At 38.4% G+C, this 14,974-nt stretch overlaps 1 long non-coding RNA gene across 1 annotated transcript; it reads left to right on the top strand.

The window, feature by feature from the left end:
* Nucleotides 1–536: 536 nt before the first annotated feature.
* On the top strand, nt 537–1,718 carry LOC137243463 (uncharacterized). The gene is made up of 2 exons (XR_010950534.1): nt 537–691; nt 1,424–1,718. It is a non-coding gene; the product is annotated as an uncharacterized lncRNA (long non-coding RNA).
* Nucleotides 1,719–14,974: the final 13,256 nt, after the last annotated feature.

The following is a 14,974-nucleotide window of genomic DNA, read 5'->3' on the forward strand; positions in this document are numbered from 1 at the left end:
CGCCACATATGCTTATCGCTCCTCCAACTCCAAAATATTTTGATGTCACTTCTACCGCAGTGTATATAATATTTGCTTCAAATATGAGCCAAATCGGATATAATAGGTCGTTTTCTATTCATGTATATATTATGTGTTCCAAATATGGACCAAATCGGGCCACAAATACCATTTGTTTGAATATCTCGATCCTTGAGCCACCTAGCGGCGATTGTTTTCACAAGCCGTTTTCTATTCATGTATTTCTTATATGTTCAAATGTGAGCCAAATCGGACCTTGCGCCAACTCGCGGCTATTTTTTCATAGGTCTCTTCCTATTCTTGTATGTATTATGTGTTCCAACCATGAACCAAATCGGACTAGAAATACGATTTTTTGAAATATTTGAATCCATGCGCCACCTATCGGAGGTTTTTTTCTTATTATTGCATTGTCATCGGGTTCTGAACTATATTCCAAGTAGCTTGAAACTTGTTTAGCTTATCGGGAAGTTACTTAAATTTCAATTACAAAATTCGTGCCGGCCAGCCAACCAGCCAGCGTGTCAAGTCAAGCTAAATAAAACCGTTTAAAAATAATTGACAGCGTACATCCATACGCACTAAATTTTTTGGTAAAAATGTTACTTTTGTTTAAATAATTTTGCTGATATAAGAAAGGAATCAAGTATTTTTTTTATGCAAAACAAAGGTAAATATTTTAAAGTTTTATTGCAAAGAAGAAATATTCCAATCGATAAATTCGTTTTGAATTTATAGCTGTGTAAACAAAGATTTTATGATATTTTACTAAAAAAGTGGGGTTTTTAGACTTTTTATGCAATTTTTAGAAGTTTTCTCTACGCAAGAACAATTCCCTTATCTCTAGGAATATTCTGAATAAAGAATTAGCGAAATCGGTCCAACCGTTCTCGAGATTCGCACTTATTTCACAATTCAGGGACTTATTTTTATATTATAGATATATTTTATTTATAATGGACCGAGTGAAAACAAACAAGATTTTTATTGTATCGTCTTGACTTTAATTAAGATGAATTGTTGTTATTTGAAATTCCTGAAATTTTGACTGAAAAGTTTTTGTTTATATATTAGATTTGAGACCGCTTCAGGATTATTTGAGGAACATTTTCGGAACTATTTCAAATTTTTGTAGGACTATTTCGAGTGTTCGAGATCGGGATTGTTATACTCAGCTGAGCAGAGCTCACAGAGTATATTAATTTTGTTCGCATAACGGTAATCCGTAACGGCATAAACTAATCGAGATAGATATATCAAAATCATCTAGGCGAAAAAAAAAATTCATTTAGCTATGTCCGTCCGTCCGTCCGTCCGTCAGCCCGTTAACACGATAACTTGAGTAAATATTTATATTTTATTTATATATATTTTAATCTTGAAATTGTTACATTTCTTACAGACTAATTACAAATGTAGGCAAATACCAACTAACTTAACTGGTCATTAAATAGCATTTCAAACCTATTTTCACAAAAGGAGAAATCCAAAACTGAAGATTTCGGAAGCAAATTAAACTCTTTAAGAGCTCTGACAACGGGAGCATTGGCAGCATAATTGGTCCTCGCCAGCCCCACATAAAATGTGGCATGATTCCTTAAACAAATATTAGGAATAAGAAAGAAAATACGTTCAAGTAAAAAGGGACAGTCCACCACCCCAGATATCAAATTAAAAATGAAAGTTAAAGATAAGAAGGTTCTTCTACAATTTAGTGTCTTAAGACCGATAAGCAAACATCTAGACTCATAAGCGGGAACCGGAAGCTCAAAATGAAGAGGTCGCAGAGCATACTTAATAAAGATTTTCTGAACTCTCTCCAATCGACAAATATGACAAGAATAATACGGAGGCCAAATAAAAGCAGCATATTCTAGTTTTGAGCGTACCAGTGAAGTAAAAAGTGTCTTTAAAGTATACGGATCGGAGAAATCTGAACTGAAACGTCTGACAAAAGCCAGCATAGAGTACGATTTAGCTATGGTATAGTTAAGATGGCTATGAAAAGTAAACTTGGAATCAAAGACCACCCCAAGATCAGTGATTTTAGAAACAATGTCTAGTTGTGAGCCACCATTAAAATATGAAGTAGGGATAAGAGTACGGAACTTGGAATAGGAGACATGGGAGCATTTTTTAATATTTAAGGGAAGCATATTTTTCTGACACCAAGCTACAACATTGTCAAGATCACTCTGAAGTTTCACCGAGTCAGAGGAACACGTTATTTTGTTAAAAATCTTCATGTCATCAGCATACAAGAGAAATTTAGAATATTTAAAACAAGTAGTAATATCATTGATGAACATCACAAAAAGAATCGGACCCAATATATTTCCCTGAGGAACCCCAGAGGAGGCAATAAAGGAACACGGGGACACCCCATCAACTACAACTTCACATGATCGATTAGAAAGATACGATTTAATCCAATTTAAAAAAATTTTATGGAAGCCAAAACTTTGTAACTTTGATAACAAGACACGATGGTTAATTTTATCAAACTTCGAAAAATTAGTATACACGGTGTCAACTTGGGCGCGGTTACTAAATGTTTCAATGCAGTATTCGGAGAAAACTGCTAAATTAGAAGTGGTTGATCTCCCAGACATGAACCCATGGTGATCAACAGAGATGAGACGATGAATGGAGAAAAGAATTTTATTTTTCACTATGCATTCAAAAAGTTTTGAGACAGTAGAAATTTTAGAAATAGGGCGATAATTGGAAATATCATCTTTATTGCCAGATTTAAAAACTGGCGTGATAAAGGAGATTTTCCATACATCAGTGAAGACGCCTTGCTCAAGGGATTTATTGAAAAGCAGCCAAATCGGGTAGGCGAGAGCTGCGCAGTTTTTAAAAAGGTGAGACGACAACCCATCGACATCAGTCTGTGACGACATTTTGATTTGACGAATCCCAAGTTCAATATCATGTAAAGAGAGTTCAAGAGCCCCAAAGTTTAGTGAAAAACCACTAGCATCCACGCCACTAAAAAAACCACCACTACTCAAGTCAGGGTCAGCCTCGAAATTCGTGCTGAAAAAATCTGCAAAAATATTTGCAGCATCCAAAGCTGAATCCGCTTGTGTATCTTTGTAAAATACAGCAGAGGGAATACTAGAACACAATCTCTTTGACTTCACATAACGCCAAAAAGCCTTCGGATTCCCTTTAATATCGTCTTCAAATTTACTTATATAATTCCGCTTCAAAACTTTGCTCAATGACTTAAATTCTTTCAAATATTTTAAATACAATTCTTTGGAAGTAGGAAACCTAGATTTTTTAAATTTTTTGAAAAACTTGTTTCGCAAATTCTTCAGTTTTTTCAACTCTTTTGTGAACCAAGGATTTTTTCAAACCTTTTTTTTTAAACTCGGAATATGTTCACAACAAATGCAATTGAATAATTTATTATTCTTAAAAATATTAAAACAACCGGTAACTTCAACCTCAGCAAATAGCGAATCCCAATCAATAGACTCAATTGCCGCATTAACAGCATCAACATCGTAATTTTTAAAACAAAGCTTGGAAAGTGAATCTTCTACGTAAGTATTAAACTCATAAAATTCCAAATGAAGAACAAGCGGTACATGATGGGGACCAAGAGTGGACAAAGGGTCTAGACATTCCTGGAGGCAACAATTCATATTATCACTTAAAAATATGAGATCTAATGTTCTATTAAGACTGTTATTAAAACTGTTAATCTGACTAAGGCCACATCTTGAGAAGCCGTCAATCAAATAGGTTTCAGCAAACGCATTTGAAGACATAGGAAGAAGCCCCCGACTATTATCAAAAGTAGACCATTCTAGATTACTGAGGTTGAAGTCGCCAAAAACGCAAACATTTTCATGACTAGATGCTAAGGCTAGGCGGTACATAAGAAGCACAAATTAAAAGTTTAGAAAATCCATGTACAGAAACGCAAATCATATCTAAAAGAGAATCAGCATTCGGCAATGGCACCAAAGTCGCTCGATATTTTCGATGTCTCGAATATTGAGATATCTTCACCAAATTTGGTACACGTACACGAGATTATCTGGACCCAGAATAGATTGGTTTAAAAAATGAGCGAAATCGGATGATAACCACGCCCACTTTTTCGATATCGAAATTTTCGAAAACCGAAAAAGTACGATAATTCATTACCCAAGACGGCAATTGCGACGAAACTTGGTAGGTGGGTTGATCTTATGACGCAAAATAGAAAATTAGTAAAACTTTGGACAATGGGCGTGGCAGCGCCCACTTTTAAAAGAAGGTAAATTAAAAGTTTTGCAAGCTGTAATTTGGCAGTCGTTGAAGATATCATGATGAAATTTCGCAGGAACGTTACCCCTATTACTATATGTGTGCTAAATAAAAACTAACAAAATCGGGTAACGAACACACACCACTTAAACAAATTTTGTTTAAAAGTCAAATTTTAACAAAAAATTTAATATCTTTACAGTATATAAATAAATGATGTCAAAATTCAACTCCAGTAATGATATGGTGCAACAAAATACAAAAATTAAAGAAAATTTCAAAATGGGCGCGGCTCCGCCCTTTCTCATTTAATTTGTCTAGAATACTATTAATGCCATAAGTCGAACAGAAATTAACCAATCCTTGTGAAGTTTGGGCATAGCTTCTATGACGGTAACTGTTTTCTGTGAAAATGGGCGAAATCGGTTGAAGCCACGCCCACCTTTTATACACAGTCGACCGTCTGTCCTTCCGCTCGGCCGTTAACACGATAACTTGAGCAAAATTCGACATATCTTTACTAAACTTAGTTAACGTACTTATCTGAACTCACTTTATCTTGGTAATAAAAATGGGCGAAATCCGATTATGACCACGCCCACTTTTTCGATATCGAAAATTTCGAAAAATGAAAAAAATGCAATAATTCTATACCAAATAAGAAAAAGGGAAAGAAGCATGGTAATTGGATTTGTTTTTTTGACGTAAAATATAACTTTGGAAAAAACTTAGTAAAATGGGTGTGACACCTACCATATTAAGTAGAAGAAAATGGTGTCAGAAGAGGTGGTTGAATAAATTCCGAAGACTTTGAATACAACTTGGACATGGCAAAGTGGAGCGAATTGAAGATCCAGCAACTGAAGAGGGAGTTGGAGAGCCGTGGATTGAATGCAAACGGCAATAAACTCGAACTTCAGGCAAGACTACGAAAGGCAATGGAATTAGAGCGAATTAACGTGGAAGAGTATGTCTTTCCTCTTGATAGCGAGGTTACAACAAAAATTGAAGAGAAAAATGAAACATCGCAGACAGTTACGAGCACAGACTTGAACACGATTTTGGCTACAATATCTGCTCAAACATCGACAATGGCATCTCAACTGGAATCACAGGAGACACGTATAACATCCAAGATGGAAAAACAACCAGAATTACAGGAGACACGTATAACATCGAAGATTGAAGCACAAGAAACGCGCATTTCAGAAATGTCGTCACAAATATCAACCGATATGGCATCCCAACTGGAATCGCAGGAAACCCGTATAACATCACAATTGGAAGAACAGAAGACATATTTGGCATCTCAACTGGAAGCGCAAGAGGCAGGTATATGTGAAATGTCGGCACAAATTTCGGAACAGGTATCATTGCAGCCCTTTGTGAAACTGGAAGAGCAGGATGCAAAAATTTTACAACTCGGGGACAAAATTGATGCCGAGATAGAAGCGTTAAAAGGTCGCATGGAGCAGTTACAACTAAACCGCCCAGCTGTTTAAGCAAGAAATCCAAAGGTAAAAACACCATGATTTGATGGTTCTGTTCCTTTCCAGGTCTTTAAGCTACAGTTTGAGAAGACTGCAACAGTGAACAGCTGGGGTGCTGAAGATAAATTTGCAGCTCCATTCGTAGCATTGAAGGGGCCAGCATCCGAAATCCTACAGACGATTCCCGAAGGAGAGCGGAACAACTATGAAGCATTGGTGGCCGCTGTCGAGAGACGTTATGGAAGCGAGCATAGAAAACAGATATACCAAATTGAGTAGCAAAACCGTTACCAAAAAGCAAATGAGAATTGCAGGAGTTTGCTTCGGATGTTGAAAGATTGGCTCATCGTACAAATGCGGATGCACCCGTGGAATACACTGAAAGGGTAAAGATTCAGAGCTTTATAAACGGCATACGGGACGTCGAAACGAAGTGAGCCACATACGCGAACCCAAATCAAACATTTGCTGAAACGGTATCCCATGCATTGACTCAGGAAACGGCATCACTATTGAGTAAACCAGCATACAAAGCTCATCGTCTGGAAATAAAAAGGCCACAGTGGGTATACACAATTTTGGAAGCAATGGAGGGTACGCGGCAGAAGAATAATGATGCAGTCAAATGGTTTAAGAGTGGAAAGCCAGGGCACATTGCGCGTTATTGGAACACCAACCCTAAAAGTTCCAACAATGTGGGTGGGCGTAATGTGGATGTGCCACTTAACTTCAGTTTGGAAAAAGGGTTCAGCAGTAATCGAATGCTGTTGAAAGAGATTCGACAAAAAACACAAAAGTCAAAGGCAGCAGATCGGGCAAGGATTGATAGAACGAATGGCCCAAACAAATCAAAACCAAAGGTACCTGCGAGAAAAACACTGGCATTGACAAAACCTAATGAACGCACTAAAACGACTGAAGGAATTTTCCAGAAAAAAATGCAAGGGTGGTTTCAAGCCAGCGCGCACTACTGTTGTGAAATGTCAAGACGACACTGAGATGCAAAGTCAATCCGTCAAGATCAAGCTCTGCGAAATAGTCCTTCATTGGCCAAACAACAGAGTGCGAGGGAACGACCCAGGGTTACGAGTAGTAGAATGAAACACAGGTACGACAAGATCTATAATTCGCAAGGTTCCTTGGAGGGAGATTTGGTACTGCTATACAACCCTCACCGGCGGAAAGGTGTTCCATCCAAAATTCGGTGCAGTTGGGAAGGCCCGTACAAAGTTGTGAAGAAGATCAGTGATACCATCTACCGCCTACAAACCATTGGGAAACCACGAAATAGAAGGGTGGTTCATTTGGAGATGTTGGCAGCGTTTAGATCGAGAGATTTGTCTGATCGGGACGATCAGACTTAGGTGGAGGATAGTGTCACTGATATTAGCAACACTAAGTGATATTAGCGGCCACCGTGGTGTGATGGTAGCGTGCTCCGCCTATCACACCGTATGCCCTGGGTTCAACTCCCGGGCAAAGCAACATCAAAATTTTAGAAATAAGATTTTTCAATTAGAAGAAAATTTTTCTAAGCGGGGTCGCCCCTCGGCAGTGTCTGGCAAGCGCTCCGATTGTATTTCTGCCATGAAAAGCTCTCAGTGAAATCTCATCTGCCTTGCAGATGCCGTTCGGAGTCGGCATAAAACATGTAGGTCCCGTCCGGCCAATTTATAGGGAAAAATCAAGAGGAGCACGACGCAAATTGGAAGAGAAGCTCGGCCTTAGATCTCTTCGGAGGTTATCGCGCCTTACATTTATTTATTTTTTTTTTAAGTGATACTATCATCTCTAAGCCGATGCTAAGCAGTGACTTGTATGAACATCATTAAATCAATCATTATGCCTACACGCAGCGGAGAAGAGACGCACAAACACATGCAGAATCTTATCTGAGATGCTCCCAAAAGTATGCAATTATAATTGTGCTCACATACACGCGCATATGAGAAGCTATAAACGTAATAATTTCATAGCTGATAACCAACTAGTAAATTCTAGGAATGGAAGCGCCTAGAAGATGCGAACGAGAAATCACAGAGTATAAAAGGCAGCAACAGTAGAGGCACGACAATCAGTTTGATTAAGACGCTATCTGGCCAGCAATAGTAGTGTTATTGTGAAGAACTTTAATAAAGGCCATTTTGCATTATTGAAAAGTGGAGTTATTTATTCATCAGTTTAGTGATTCGAACGTTAGCAGAAGGTTGCAAATAAAAGGAATTGCACCAAATTTGTTACAATATTAAAAACTATCTTAGTTAATGCTCCAGAAGAGTAGACTCTTAATACACGTCCAAAAATTTCGAGAAAGTGCTCGGCAGGCCGCCAGCCCAAAACCTATTTTAAAGAACTTATAAAACTCTATTTTAATTTGAATATGACTAATCATATTAGTATATGACCACATAGGACAAAGTCAAGAAACTATGGTGAAAGGAACAGTTGCATCCCCTCTCCTTCTAAAACCGTTTTGCTAAGTGGTTAAAACTTTGGTTTATCCAGACAAAGAACATCTCAAAATTTCACATTTATAACATATGTATGCACGGTGCAAGACTTATATAGATGTTAGTCTAAAAGATTGTATCTTTTGTCCATTTTCGTACTCCCAAGATTATATTAAGATAGTTTATGATATTTTTCAGGATGAAATCGGAACTATTTGGGCTAGTTCGAAACCGTGTATGGAATCCTTTCGGGACTACTTTTAGAATACCTCAGGATTATTTCGGGATAGTGCTAGGAATCGTTCCAGAACTGCTAATGGATTAGATACTATGAGATTATTAAAGGACAGTTTTGTGATTATTTGAGGTACATTTTAGGGACTATTAAAAATTTTGCTAGACCATTTCAGGACCGTTTGGAGAATGTGTTCGAGATCTTCTCGGGGCTGTTTCGGATCCGTTTCTGGATTGTTTTCGTAATAATGTCGTCGATACTTTTTGGGAACTAACTCCATATATGCAGTTTCAATATTGTTTTTGAAAATATTTCACGATTGTTTAGGGAATCATATCGGAAGTAGCGCCCCGAATATTTTTTAACTATCGCCGGATCTATTCCTTGTTTTGGAACTATTTCACCATCATTAAAAAAGTATTTCAGGGGAGTATTGGATCCTCCTTTTTTAAGAACTCCACTATATCCTTCCTTCTGTTTATCACCGTGGCGACTGCGAGTATGTGTGAAATATGAACAGACGTTTAAATCCACAACAGATTAACGTCTTGTTAACATTTAACGAAAGATATTGATAATGTCAGCTGATATAAGTTCGAGCAGTGTTGTTGCTCAGAATTTCGTGCACTTCTCCCAACTGTGGTTTTTGGCAGTATACAATAGAAACTATTAGCAGTTTGGAAACAGATAAAACTAATTAAGTGAACTCTTTGTACTTTTCTGTATTTACTCATTAAAAATACAGCCATTGTAGAGATATCAATTTGATAACATGTTTCAACTGTGCAAATATACATTTATATAAACAAACTATTACTAGGAAATTTATTTTTGAAAAAGTATAACCAAGATATTTTGTCAAAGCCACTTTCATTTTATTTCTGTAAAGCTCCTCAGGGAAACCTTGCAGGTGCCGTCCGTAGTCGGCGTAAAAACATGTAGGTGTCGTCCAGCCAATTTGTAGGAAAAATCGCTTATGAGTTCAGTGCGCCTTGCATTTATTTATTTACAAGCAGCCCCGCAGACGTTGTTCTTCCCTAACCTTGGTCTATCTGCATATCTCTTAAGACGTTTTTACCTCTTACCTCACACTCACCCAGTTTTAGTTAGAGTCGTAATCCCAGTTTCAGTCCTAGTTAGAGTTCTAGGTCCAATCCCAATCCCACTCCCAGTCGGTCCCTGGTCCATTTCCTGGAAAAAAGTTTCGTAAAGACTAATCTAGGCAAAGGTCTACCTATACACTAAATTTCAGGCAAATCAAACCGTGAGTAGAAGTCATTAGAATGGATCGGTCTCTAGCCCACTTCTTGGAAACAATTTTTCTCTCCGAAAGAATTATCCTCGTACTTCAAGGAGTATCCTGAAAAAAAGAATAGCTAAATCGGTCCCACCGTTCATTTTTATATTGTGGATTAAGAGACCCGGCAGACTTTGTTCTACACTAATTTTGATCAACTCGTGTCTGCATAACTTTTAGGAAGTTTTTATTATTACTCTCCTTCCCCCTCTCTCCCCATTTTCTCTATCCTTTTATTCACTCCTCTCTCTGTTTTTCTCTCTTGCTGGACCTCTTTCTCCCCTTTTATTTTCAAGATTTTAGTCTTTATTTAATTGCCTATTATTTCTCATTCTATTTAGTTCAATTATTAACTCATAATTAAAAGGAATCTTTCCTGACAATTTGTTACAATCTAAGTCCTCAATACATAATCCTTCCAAAGACTTTACTCGATTCTGCGCCCCGTATGCTTGTCGCTCTTCCAACTCCAAAATATTTTGATGTCACTTCTACCGGACTGTATATAATATTTGCTTCAAATATGAGCCAAATCGGACATCATAGGTCGTTTTCTATTCATGTGTTCCAAATATGGACCAAATCGGGCCACAAATACGAAAATTTTGAATACCTCGATCCTTGCGGAACTTAGCCGCGATTTTTTTCAAACGTAGCTTTCTATTCATTTACGTGTTATGTGTTGCAAATATGAGGCAAATCGGACCACATATACGATTTTTTTGAATATCTCGGTCCTTGCGCCACCTCGCGGCTATTTTTTTCATAGGTCTCTTCCTATTATTGTATTCACTATTATGTGTTCCAAACATGAACCAAATCGGACTACAAATAGGATTTTTAAAATATTTCAATCCATGCGCCACCTATCGGAGGTTTTTTTCTTATTATAGCATTGTCATCGGGTTCTGAACTACCTATATTCCAAGTAGCTTGAAACTTGCTTAGCTTATCGGGAAGTTACTTAACTTTCAATTACAAAATTCGTACCGGCCAGCCAACCAGCCTCTCAAGTCAAGCTAAATAAAGCCGTTTAAAAATATAACTTTTGTTTATAACTTGTAACGAAAGAGTATTTTTCAATATGTATGCATCTTAACCATTTATGTTGCATTAATTTGGCAACACGCATAAATATGTACATATGTACATATTTCAAGTTGATATGAAATGAAAACACATACATACATATGTCCATACATACTAGAGGTTTACGCCGATCACTTTATCGGCGGCGCGCCGGCGTACGCCGGTGCTCTTATTTTAAAAGGCTTAATTTTTCTATTTAGAAAAATAATAACTATTTAGGAAAGGTTTTGTTTGTTGTTAGGGGTTAGAATATGCCCACGGTAGGTATACCGGTCGTAAAAGGCGACCATAATACCATGGGTACCCAATCTATGAGCAAGGTGATTTTACTCGAAAGCTAGCAGGGTGGAGGCGGGTATCATCCTGTGGGATCCTACGCATGGTCTTTATAAAAACTGCTACCGCGGGAGAAAGATGGTGAAAACCCGGAGAAGGATGGTGAAATATGGTGAAGAAACGTATGTCTATCGTCAGCTGAAAACAATCGATAATTGTACGAGTGGGCCGGTGCTCATCTCGTCTTTTGAGATGCTGAAGCTACTTTAGACAGCGTTGCGAATAGGAGGCGTTAACAGAATGGATGGCCGCATCCAAAAATGTGGCAAGATTTGATGCTGTCAAATCACTGCAGTGTGGCCGACTGCTATGCGAAGATGTTGCTGGGGCAGGTACTCGGTACTTACATGTCTGTGAACGGAAAAGGTTGGACACATCCCTTTAATTGTCGTAGGAGTATAATTGGAGTGAAAAATGGAGCATAATTGTTGCGTAATTGAGTGAAAATTGGAGTGAAATAATATTAGCAAAAATGGAAGCCAAAATGTAGCACAATATGGCGCGCAATGTTTGTCAACGTAGTGTGGTCTTAAGCGATGTCGAGAGACATTGCTGAGACGGGCACTCGGCACTCACAGATCTGTGTGTGGAAAAGGTTGGTCACATCCCTTGATTTTAATTGTGATGGAGTTTAAGACGGATCATAATTGGTGCCAAGCTCACTCTGTTTGTCAACATAGTGCGGCCTTTAAGCAATATCTAAGCAAAACCAGCTCCGTCGTCAACAATGTTTTACATTGTTGTAACAATGCAGGACAGGAAAGGTTGGTCACATTCATAAATTGCGACAAAACACAATATCTCAATCTGATAAACTTGTTAATCAGATATCGAGATATCGAATCAATGAAAGAGGGACACTGAGACAAGCACGGAACTCGCGGTGGAGTTGCCGTGCAACCGGGTGCCATTACCCGAAAATGGAAGAGGAGGATGGATAGTCCTCCCCGGCCAAACCAAGGCTGGTGGACCTGAACACCCAGCTCACTGATTGGTACCAACTTGTTGGGCCGAAGATCAACTGACATTGATCTGTGTTTGACACCGTGGGGTAGGTCTTCGTAGACAGGTACCCACGTTAAGCACTTATCGACTGTATGTATTTAAGGAAATCAAAGTGTTGGCCATCTCGGAAAGATCCGGGGTTTTTGCCTCAAGATCTCGCAGACCGTTCGCAAATATTCAGGAGTAGATCCTTCCTCGTTCACTTACTCCAGACAGGCTTCGAACCTAACCCCGGTCTTTGGAATGGTACTGCTGCGTCTGCTGAAAAGAAATAGAGATACATCAAATAGCCACACTTTTGTCTGCATATCTAGCACACAGCGTAGTTTCACCTAGGGTTAACTCCTAATAATCGTCTTGAACACAACTTCTTTAAATCATTTCTGGCTCCTTGGCGGTCACGCACAAAGGCGACTTAAGGTTGCTATTAATGGTCTATTAATACTTATGACTCTCGTGACACAGGGCACCTCCAGTTTTTTTGGCTGTTTTTAACAGCTACAATTCCCGATGTGCGAACAGTAGCAATCCCGACGTTGCAGACGTTTGTGTTCAGACCATTGATTTCAATAGTCTTCCCACAGCGGGTTAGGGGGTCAGAATATACCCGCGGTAGGTATGCCTGTCGTAAGAGGCGATTAAAATACCAGATTCAAGGGGCTGTGTAGCGCAACCCTTCAGGTTGCCAGCCCAATATACAGCTTCTCCAAACCCAATTGTTAACCACACCTATTGGCGGCGAATCCTGGTTCACTAACAGACGAGGTTCTGGCGACCCCAAGCTCCTCATGGAGGAAGGGATGGAAAGGAGGTTTAATGTGGCCATATAAATCGTTCCCGAGATGGTCGGGCTAGCACCTTAATGGTGCTGTGTTACCGGAGCGTACCGGATCCGGCAAAGGACCATCACATCGATAACACTCCCCAAAGCCTTCGGGGAGCAACCTTATCACTACAACAACAACAACATTTCTATAGTCTTCGTTAAATCATAACGATATTTTAGAAAGAAAGTTGATCGATTTGAAGCCATTCATCATTTCAAAGGTGTGTTTATGCCCCTAGAACCTACTACAGGATTTTGCATCGCTGATTTCGCTTATTCTTTCAGCCAATCCAATACAAATTTTTTATACAAATCGGCACCTTTAATGCTTTTTTAACAACTTGAGAACAATTTGAAACGTCTTGGGTCATTTTATTTTAATTCATTGTTCATTATTAATTTTTTGAAAAAAAAAAAAACAAAGTGAGCATATTTATTTATTATTTAACTTTTCTTTTAGTGTTTTGTTTTAATAACTTGGTGAATTTGGTGATGCAAAGTCCGTGTTAAGCTGACATCGAAAACGCCTTTTTTTTTAAATAACTTTTGAACAGTTAGAAAGAGTTAAGTTTCGCAATTAGGTTCTTATAAATGGCAGTGATGCGCCTCCGTTGATACCACTTTCGACCATATCCGACCAATTTTCGACATCAACAATAAATGGGCTAATAAACAGTCTAAAGCGAGTAGAAAATATAGTAACGCGCCGGACGCCGCCGCCGCCACCGCCGCCCCGATATTTTTGACATTCGGCGGCGGCGTGCGTAAAACTACCCTAACCGGCGGCGGCGGCGGCGTTTATCGGCGGCGTATATATCTAATACATACCTATAAACCTACGCCCGAAGTTAACGCAGCGAATGCTATGTACATATGCACGTATTTGTCGCATCCTGCCTCACTCAAAAGCAATTAAATTGAAAAATTAAATTAAATACTTTGAGGCCGCTTCAGGATTATTTCAGGAACATTTTCGGAACTATTTCAAATTTTTCTAGGACTATTTCGAGAGTGTTTGAGATCTTCTTTGGACTATTGACTATTAATGGACCGTTTCGGGATTATTTGAGGAATATTTTTCGAACAATTTCAAATTTTTCTGGTACTATTTCGAGAGTGTTCGAAATCTCCTTGACGCTGTTTCGGATCCTTTTCGGGATTGTTATACTCAGCTGAGCAGAGCCCACAGAGTATATAAATTTTGTTCGCATAACAGTAATCCGAAACGGCATAAACTAATCGAGATAGATATAGACTTCTATATATCAAAAACATCTAGGCGAAAAAAGAAATTCATTTAGCCATGTCCGTCCGTCAGCCCGTTAACACGATAACTTGAGTAAATACTGAGATATCTTCACCAAATTTGGTACACGAGCTTATCTATTACCAGAATAGATTTGTATTGAATATGAGCGAAATCGGATGATAACCACGCCCACTTTTTCGATATCGAAAGTTTCGAAAACCGAAAAAGTTCGATAATTCATTACCCAAGACGGCTAATGCGATGAAACTTGGTAGGTGGGTTGACCTTATGACACAAAATAGAAAATTAGTAAAATTTTGGACAAAGGGCGTGACACCGCCCACTTTTAAAAGAAGGTAATTTAAAAGTTTTGAAAGCTGTAATTTGGCAGTCGTTGAAGATATAATGATGAAATTTCGCAGGAACGTTACCCCTATTACTATATGTGTGCTAAATAAAAATTAGCAAAATCGGATAACGAAATTTTTTTTAAAAGTAAAATTTTAACAAAAAATTGAATATCTTTACAGTATATAAATAAATGATGTCAAAATTCAACTCCAGTAATGATACGGTGCAACAAAATACAAAAATAAAAGAAAATTTCATAATGGGCGCGGCTCCGCCCTGTCTAGAATACTATTAATGCCAAAAGTCGAACAGAAATTAACCAATCCTTGTGAAGTTTGGGCATAGGTTCTATGACG

The sequence above is a fragment of the Eurosta solidaginis genome, chromosome 1 (assembly GCF_040869045.1).
Source record: "Eurosta solidaginis isolate ZX-2024a chromosome 1, ASM4086904v1, whole genome shotgun sequence".
Classification (NCBI taxonomy): Eukaryota; Metazoa; Arthropoda; class Insecta; order Diptera; family Tephritidae; genus Eurosta; species Eurosta solidaginis.